Consider the following 10,084-nt stretch of genomic DNA (forward strand, 5'->3'; position numbering starts at 1 on the left):
TTCTGCTCTTTCACTGGAGCTTGCACCTGCTTAGCCTCAAATGTGGCTTTGAGACCCAATTTCCAGGTGGGGTCATGATGTCAAGGTCACCTTTTTTCTGCCCCTGAGCACCAGGCCATCTGATTATTTTTTAAAATAGTTTCATAAAATAAATGATTCACACCGTTTGTGAAACATTCAATTCATACCAAAATACAAAGGAACCGACTGTAATGAGCATGCTGAAGCAATGCCACTAGCTTTGGAGGAAATATTCTGCTAATCATCCCTGGCTGGTTGTTCTTCACACCCTAGTTCATTCCCCATCTCTTCCTGTCCAGCTCTGCACCAAGGAGGCTGCCCTGTGTGCACTATGTCAGGGACTCTCGTGACAGCTGGCTTCTGTTGGGTTCAGCCAATGGGAGGTGCTGCCAGGAGACTAAAAGACAGGAGGAGAGAAGGTCAGGGTATTTCCTCCTGTTTTTTCCTGGATTCAACTTCATGTTCGCAGGTGCAGGCTTATGCAAGGAGCATGTAGTCATGGTCAGGGGAGGCGATGTCTCCTTCACTCCTCAGCTTCTCCCCAACATGCCACCCTCCCTCCCCTTCCCCTGCATTAGCTTTTGCAGAGGACTCTTCAGGACCTGGCATTGTCTATTTCTTTGTTCTTCATAGGTATCCCCAGCCACATTGCAAATTCCATGAAGGTAGGCTGGAGTCTATCTTGATCACAAGTGTACTCCAAGTTCCTAGATCGGCACCTCTAGGTGCTTAATAAATAACTGTGTTAAGGATGATGGGACAAATGCAGAGATCCAAACCTGGAGGAGGATGCTGGAGGATACTGGAGGAGGACGGCAAACACTCAGTAAACCATCCTATGGGTACAGGGGTGGTTTAGGGAGAAGTCATGGAGGAGAGGCCTGAGCAGAATGCAGGATGGGAAGGGGCAGACCTGGGTCAACACTCAGTCACTTCCTCCCTCCCTCAATCATCAGACATTCTCTGGGCACTTTCTTTTGTTATTTTTTGAGACGGAGTCTCGTTCTGTTGCCAGGCTGAACTGCAGTGGCACAATCTCGGCTCACGCAAACTCCGCCTCCCAGGTTCAAGTGATTCTTTTGTCCTGGGCACTTCCTATACCTTCTATGCCCCAGGCACTGAGACGGAAGTAAATGCTGGGCATGTCAGACCCTGTACCACCCCAAAGGAGCTCTCGGTCAAATGGGAGGGACAGATACTCCCCTAGGAAACTGAGATTAGGGAGAAAAGAGCTGTGGAAGGGTACGCAGTGACTGCCACCAGAGTAAAAGCAATATTTACTAAGCTACCAAATTCCCTGGGCCTTCGACTTTCAACCAAAAGAGTCCAGCTGCTTTCACCTAAGACGGAATGTAGTTGCTTGTAGAGCTGGGAGAGTCACCAGGGAATAGCCTCAGGCACAGTTGGACTCACAGGCTCCAATGATATCACTGGATCGCTCATACTCCTTATGTTTCTCAACATTTTGATTCTGTGCAGGAGCATCTTTCTCTTTGCTATGGGATTTACTCATGAGGCAAGAAAGGGAAGCTGGAAGGGAAATCATAACTACTGGCAGCTCCAAGCTTAGCTCATCCCATCTACTGACTCTAGAGGGAAGAGAGAACGGCTCTCTTATAGCCATAGATAAAGTTTCAGTCAAGGATTCTATTAGGCTGATTTTGGTCACATGTTCTTCTTGGACCAATCACTATTTCCTGGGGAGAATGGATTGCTGTGATTGGTTTAGTCTAAGCTGATACCTCTCTCTGAGGAGAGAGGTGGGATAGTCACTGACTATCTGGTCAGACTATCAGGGCCTGAGTGCAGGAAGCTTACTTTCCCAAAGGAAGGGAGACAGGAGTGATAGGTGCCAAAAACAGAGGGGGAAAGAGATGCTGGATGAACCAAAGCAGCCCAAATGCAAACTTCAGGAGATATTATGATTTCCTTTTATAAATAAATAAACTGAGTCTCAGAGAAACTAAGAAATTGGCATAAATTAGCAAGTGGCACAATAGACCCTTGAACCCTTCTCTGCTGAACAAAGTGCCCCATGTTTTAGTCCATGGACAGCAGTGCTTCCCAGGAATACTGGCCTCTGCAGGCATCTCAGCACCTCCTGAGTTCCAGCAGGTTTAAACTCATAATTCCAGCCAAAATAGGAAGATTCTCAAAGCTCAGGCATTCAGGTCCCTCACGGGCCCCATGGCTTGCAAACCTAACCTTCATGATAGATTTAAGGCCCCCTTTCGTCTGGATCACTGTGTCCAGGAAAATGCCGCTCCTGCTACTTCTTGTCAACTAAGCCATGCTGGGAGTGAGCACATCAAAGGGAACAGAGACTGTGTCGGTGTTGCCAGGGGCAACATCAACCTGGAGGTGCAGGGAACATTAAGATGGCTGAGGTGTGAGCTGCCTGACGTGAGGATGTTCTCCAGTGAAGCACACAGCAGACTCAGCCAGAACCTCTGCAAGCCCTCCCTTCTCCCCGGGCTCCTTTTCAGCAATCAGATCCTTCTATCCCTCCTGCCAGTCCCAACCTGTCCATTTCATTTAAGGGACTGATTCAAAGCATACAGCTCAAGAGGGCTAGAGGGACCTTGTGGATCCTTTATTCCAACCTCATTCATTTTACAGATGAGAAAACAGGGCCCAGAGAGACCCAGACACTTGTTCAAGGTCAGAGAGTAAGTCGAGGGTGAGGCTGAACCAGAGAACATCAGGACCCCTAGACGGAGGTTATCTCATGTTCAAGTCCTGACACAGACACTTTTACATGCATGTTTAATCCTCACACAACGACCCTGTGCAGTGGGTGTTATTATCCTTATTTTATCCTTGGGTAAAAGAAAGCTCTGAAAAATTAAATGCCATGCTCAAGGGCATAGAGCTGAGTTTCAAACTGCTTTGATTAGCACAAAAGTAGGAAGACATCAGTAATAACATCACAGTGTATATTTCAAAATAACTAGAAGAAAGAATTCTGAATATTCTTACAACAAAGAAATAAGTGAGGTGATATTTTAAATACCATTTCATCATTGCACAATGCATACATGTATAAAAACATCACAGAGTACCCCCATACATGTGTACAATTAAGTGTCAATTGAAAGCAAAATTAAAAAAAGAAACTGCCAAGCTGTTTTCAAAGTAGTTGAAACTATTTTACATTCTCAAAAGCAGCTTGTGTGAGTTTCAGTTGCTCCATAGTCTTGCCAATAGTTTTTAAAATTTTAACCACTGTAGTGAATGGGTGCCTCCTAGGGCACATTTTGCAATGTCTGGAGACATATTGGTTTTTACAATTTGAGTAAGGGAAGAAATAATACTGCCATTTGATGGGTAGACCAAGGATGCAGCTAAACACCCTACAATGTACAAGACAAGCACCCCAACCCCCACCTTCCTGCAACCAAGGAAATATTGTGAGGCTCAAAATGTCAACAGTGCTGAAGCTGGGAAACCTTAGTGGAGTGGTATCTAACTGTGATTTTAATTTACCTTTTCCAGTGGCTAATGATGAACATCTTTCCACGTACTTAATTTAAAATACTATTTATAATAGCACCAAAAAATAGGGATAAATTTGAGAAAAAAATGTACAGGATGAAAGCCACCAAATATCAGTAAAGAAATGAGAGAAACTAAACAGAGGAACTAAAGAAGTAAATGGAGAGATATACTGCATTCCTGGATTTGAAGATTCAATATTGCTAATAGGTCAATTTTCACAAAACTGATGGATACACTCAATGCAATTATGATAAAAATTCTAGCAGGGCTTTTAGAAATTGACATAGTAATTTAAAAATGTATATGGAAATGTAATAGACCTAGAATAGCTAAAACAACTTTAAAAAAGAAAAAGGTGGAGGATATCCAATACCTGGGTTTCAAGGTTTGTTAACAAAGCTACAGTAACTACAGTATTGATGGTATTGGTACAAATACACATCTAGATCAATGGAAAAGAATAAAGCGTCCAGAAAGAGGCCACAACAGATATAGAATCAACTGATTTTCAACAAAACTGCAATGCTGAAATGACAAATCCCCTAAATGAGGAAAAGAATAATCTTTTTATGAAATGTGCTGGAACAATGGAATAGTCATCTACAAATAAAACAAAATAAAACAAAATAAAACAAAAACACCTTGACACTTACTTTGCTGTATATACAGAAATTAACTCAACATCATGAATCTAACAAATCACCAAACTGCTCAAAGCAACTATAAGAAGAAATTTTAATGACCCTGGATTTGGCAAAGATTTCTTAAATGGGGCACTAAAAGTCTGAACTGTAAAAGGAAAAATAAATAAATAAATTGGACATCACAAAAATGTAAAACTTTTGCTCTTCAAAAGACACAAAAAGGCAAGCCAAGCCAAGGAGAAAAACACTACTCATAAAACCCACATTCAACAAAGAACATTTACCTATAAACAAAAACCCCCTACATTCCCAACTGCACATGATAAATAGTTCTAAACAGATGCTTCAGTGAAGGAGATTAACAGATGGCAAATGGTAATTACTGAGCTTTTTACTCTTGATGCTAGTTAATGAAACTAGACTGCTCTCCTAATACTGCTGAAAATAACATCAGCAAAATAAAAAGAAAACAGCTGTGTTTCCCCAAAGCCACAAAAAGCAGATATTATTCTGCTCCAAAAATATATTGCAAAACAATATATATATATATTTTTTTAGTGGGAATGTAGATTGGTGTAGCCATTATGAACAGAATATGGAGGTTCTAAATAAAGTTTAAAATAAGCCAGGTGAGTTGGTTTGCACCTATAATTCTAGCACTTTGGGAGGCTGAGGTGGGAAGACTGCTTGAGGCTGGGAGTTCGAGACCAGCCTGGGCAACATAATGGGACTCCATCTCTATATTTAAAAAAAGATATTAAAAACAAAACTACCTGTACCCCAGTAATCCCTCTTCTAGGCACACATCCAAAGGACATATAATCACCATGCCATAAATATATCTGTGCTACCATGTGTATTGCAGCACTATTCACAGTAGCCAAGATATGGAAACAACTTGGGTGTCTGTCAATAGAGAAATAATGGATAAATAGAGTATTATCCAATCTTTATAAAAAGAGACATCCTGCCATTTGCCACAACATGGAAGAGCATGGAGCATATGTTGCTAAGTGAAGCAACCCAGACACAGAAAGACAAATACTGCATCATAAGACAAATACTGCATCACTTCACTTGTAGGTAGAATCCAGAGAGAGAGAGAGAGAGAGTCAAATATACAGAAAGAATAAAACAGGAGTTAACATGGACATGGGAAAGGTAGAGATGGAGACATGTATGTTAGAAGTTATACAGTAGCAGATACATAGGATAAACAACTCCAGAGATCTGATGTACATGACAACTATAATTAATAAAACTATACTATATTTGGGATTCCTGCAAAATAAGTAGATTTTAGCTGCTCTTGCCACAAAAACAAATAAAAATGGGTAACTATGAGATGATAGATATGTTAACTGACTTCACTATAGTAACCAGTTTACTTGGGGAGGAGAATTATCTACCATAATGGAAGGTTCTAAGCATGTGATATCAAATCCTGTATGATTTCTTTCTCTTAAATGAAAAGTGGCTCAAACTTGAGGCTGTTGCCAAGTTATGGAGATGACTGTAGCTTAGCCTTGGAAAAGTGCTCTGGATAGTGTCACGGGAGACCTGATTTGTGCATTCTTTCCTTCCAAGGAGGGTGGGTAATAGGTTGGGTGAAAGCATATTATTCATATCTCTGTACATAGGGAATTTTGAATAATCCTCAAAAGTATGTTTAAGTCTATGCTTTGGTAGGTAAACTGGCCTAGACACACATATTATTATTAGGTATTTGGGAAAACTTGTGATATGAGTAGAAGCAACACACTCTCAAATACTGTGAACTAAACATACATTTAGGTTGATGAAAGGAGGGAAGCCATGGGAATAGCAACATTAGGTTTCTTTCTTGTGCATTTTCCTTCACATTTCAAAGGCCTTCACAGTAAAAATATACTTGCGAAGAGAGGTATGAAGCTGAGAACATCTTTAACATTCTGCATATGGGAAATCAGAGATAGTCTACAAGAATACTATTCATGCTAATAAATTCATCAAAATTGCAGAGTACAAGGTTAACACTCACTCAAACGGCAGTTGTGTTAATATGCATTCAATATAAATAATCCAATAGTAAGATTACAAATGTAATTCCATGGATAATAACCTCTGAAACCATTGAATACTTAGAAATAAATCTAACCAATGAGATGAAATACTCGTAACCTGGTAAGAACAGAATGTGACTGAAAAGAAGTAGAGAAGGTACAAATAAATGAAAAGGCATCCTGTATTCATAGACAGGAAGACAAAACCTAATACACAATACTACAAAATGATCCAAAGACGCACAACAACTACTATCAAACTGGTAACAGCCATCTGTGCAGAAACGGAAAAGATAACCCAAATTTTTTTATGAATTCTCATATGTTTCAAATAATCATAATAATGTTGAAAAAGAATAGCGTTGGAAGATACGCATTCATGAGATTGAAATCTACAAGAGGAAAAGATAGAGAAATTCAGACAGCAGGGTCCTAGCATGGGGGCACCCGTAAGTATCAGAGATACGGAATAGAGAGCCCAAAATCCAATGCACACATACACAGTCAACTGATCTTCCACAAAGGTGCCGAGAAATGGGAAAAGGAAGGCCTCTTTAACAAATGACGGTAAAACTGCATATCCTCATTTGAATAAACAAACTGAGCAGTGTGCTCAAGATTGTGCTTCTTCCTCCATTTACAAGACACTGGAGCTTTACAATGAGCCCAGAGCGAATCTTCATCCTGTCCCCCATGCCCAGAGAAAGTCCTTGATATCAGGAGTAAACAGCAAGGACAGACAAATGAATGTGCTGCCATGAAACCTAACAGTTCAGAAGGTGAGGATCAGTTTCTCCCAAGCATCTGGGCACACTGTGGAAGAACTGTTGTCTCCAGGATTAAGTAACTACAGAACTGTGTCCCAAACCAAAGGCTTTAACATTTTGCAGTGGCAGAAGCAGAGGCAGAAAAGAGGTGTCCTCAGAAAGACCATCTTTAAATAATAAAGCAAGAAGAGGTGATCACAGACAGGGTACTCGCACTTCTCACCACTATTACATTAATCTCTGACAAGAACAAACTTCATCCATGTGTTCTTTTTCTTCTCTTTCTACATGTTCACTAAGCCTCCCAAGCAGCAGGCAGAAGCTGAAGTCTCCTGGGCACCTGCTTTATTAGATTCCACCTGTAATCTTGTTGCCTACCTGGAAAGGTATCTTCTTCACTGTTGAGATTTTCCAGAATCCACTCTTTAGAACCACCAACATCAGAGTAAGTCAGAGAGAGGTACACTCACTTCTACTCCAGCTGAAGCCACGTTGGCTCACACATCCCCTGGCTGGTCCTCTGGGTTCACATGCAGTCATACAGCCCCTCTGATCAGAGTTATACACTTGCACAATTATTAGCTCTCACTAGACTCCCAATATTCTTTAACCGGAACCCAGAATCAGGTTTCTATATATTACAACGAACAAGTTTGTTCCTCAGCAAGTGAGCTACTTCAGGGTACATACCATAACCAGGGAGTTATGAACTCTGCAATTAGACAAAAGAAGACGCCATGAGGATCAGATTAATTCTTCTGTGCACCCCCGCCCCCCGCCCAGATCTGTTAGTCTCTTGATGACTTCAGAAAACTAGTTGTAAGACAATGGTTGCGTCAAAGGCCAAGAATCAAAAATGGTAGTACAGAGGACACCTGTGGAAAAGACAAGACCCTTTCCCACAGAATTTATCTATGAAGTTTATTTACATTGGCAAATACACAATGCCTAAACCGAAGAGGAAAACTGGTGTTGAGGAAAGTTCCTCTGCATTACAGTTGATAATGGATGCTGTCATTTAAAAACATTCAGATACATCACGTATCCAATGGGAAGACACTCCCACTGAATTCCACTCCCACAAAGAGAATTGGACATGTGGTACATAATGTGCCTTCTCAGACTATCACAATTAACAGAAGGAAAGAAATCAAGAAAGAAACAATTCTTTTTTAATTTTGTTTTCTTTTGAAGTTTAAGTCTCAGGATGTATGTGCAGGACTGTGCAGGTTTATTACATCGGTGAACATGTGCTATGGTGCTTTGCTGCATGTATCAACCCATCATCTAGGTTTAAGCCCTGCATCCATTAGCTATTTATCCTGATGCTCTCCCTCCCCGATCCCCACCTGACACGGCATTCTTTACAGGACAGAAAAAGGGGTTCTTACCTCGTCATCATCCTCAGAGGTGGTGCTCCTGAAATCCTCAGGAGGAGCTGGAGGGAGACAGAATAAAAGTCAGTCCCCTGGTGGCTGAAGACTGTGAGTAACTCAGGAAGCTTTGCTGGGTGTGGCATATGGAGTGTGGGACTGAAGATTCTGAGACGGTCTCAGAGAAACAACTATGGTCAAAGAGTACCATGAGGGAGTCTCACCAGTTATCTTTCATCTTAGACAATGCCAAAACCTGATAATACTCTTGCATTCCCAATTCCCAAAAGATATTAACCAATCAAAAAGCAAGGCTTAGATGTTTGCTGTGATACAGTCAGGAAAAACTGGTCTCCTGGGAAAAGTAATCATTAAATACCAGAGCAAGAAACAATGGTTACAAATGCAGCCCATAAAGCCCATGGACACACATCCTCTCATCTCTATTTTATTAAAACACAACAGGAACAAGTCAGACCTCTACAGCTATTTTTGTTTTTGTTTTTTTTTTTTGGTTCTGGCTTCATAGCCCCCTTCCTAGGTTCCAAAGCAACAGGTGTAACCTAAATGCTCCCAGAAATACTCCTAGGGTATCATTTTCATTTTGTTTGTTTGTTTGTTTGTTTGTTTGAGACAGAGTCTTGCTCTGTCACCAGGCACTAGGTTGGAGTGCAGTGGCGGGATCTTGGCTCACTGCAACATCTGCCTCCCGGTTTCAAACAATTATCCTGCCTCAGGCTCCCGAGTAGCTGGGACTACAGGCACACACTACCATGCCCTGCGAAATTTTGTATTTTCAGTAGAGACAGGGTGTAGCCTTACTTTTATTATAGAACAGCCTTTAACAGGAAATGGATCACAAAAGGAAAGGAACATACATTGAGTGCTGACTATATGCAAGACATTGTTTTAGACACCAAAGCTGTCTTCTCATTTCATCTCTGCAATCGCTGTGTGAAACAGGCACTATTCCTGACTTATTTTGACACTGAGGCTCAGAGCAATCTATAAAACAAACGACAATGTGGGTAGCCCCAGTAATTGTCCCTGTTTTTTATAACCTGTTCAGTATTATAAGCATCTACACTTCAGAAAAAAGAAAAGGCATAAAAAGGATACAATAGTAAAATAAATAAAAATTTCAACAAAGAATAAAAGGAAAAATAGCCATTCTCTTACCTCTCTGGATGGGCATGGAACTTCACCAGACTGCTAGAGAGCTGTCTCTCTGCTTCTAAGTCCTCACTGAACTGACTCTGTTCATCTACCAGTCCTTCTAGCATCAGCAGCAACTGAGAGAAGAAGAGAGAAGAAGCAATACAAAAATGGCACAGTGAGACGGGAAGCCACAGTTCATCTTGAGAAACAAGAAAATGCATCAGCACATACCATGACATAAAAAGCCCGCTATCTTAGTACTTAAGCTTTTGACAGTATTGTACAGTTTTCAAATCAATATCATATTCACTATTTTTTAAATCTTTAAAACCCTGTAAGGTGGAATTCAAACATGGGAGCAAAAAGGACAAAAAGGAGAGAGAAGCTAGCAGCACAGGAAAGCAGCTGAGAGAAAGGAGTAAGAGGGAAACGGGACAGGCAGGAGGGAAACATACATAATAGGGGTTACCAGTATTCTTCATTCATTCAATCAATATTTATTGAGCACCTTCTATGGGAAAGACTCTGTTCCATGTTCTAAGGGAAAGCCTACTATCTAGTGGAGGAAAAAGACATTCATT

At 40.9% G+C, this 10,084-nt stretch overlaps 1 long non-coding RNA gene across 1 annotated transcript; it reads right to left on the minus strand.

The window, feature by feature from the left end:
• Positions 1–6,182: 6,182 nt before the first annotated feature.
• LOC141581982 (uncharacterized) lies at positions 6,183–9,621 on the minus strand. The gene is made up of 3 exons (XR_012514814.1): positions 9,525–9,621; positions 8,364–8,410; positions 6,183–7,684 (listed from the first exon to the last, which is right to left on the minus strand). It is a non-coding gene; the product is annotated as an uncharacterized LOC141581982 (long non-coding RNA).
• Positions 9,622–10,084: the final 463 nt, after the last annotated feature.

The sequence above is a fragment of the Saimiri boliviensis genome, chromosome 18 (genome assembly GCF_048565385.1).
Source record: "Saimiri boliviensis isolate mSaiBol1 chromosome 18, mSaiBol1.pri, whole genome shotgun sequence".
Classification (NCBI taxonomy): domain Eukaryota; kingdom Metazoa; phylum Chordata; class Mammalia; order Primates; family Cebidae; genus Saimiri; species Saimiri boliviensis.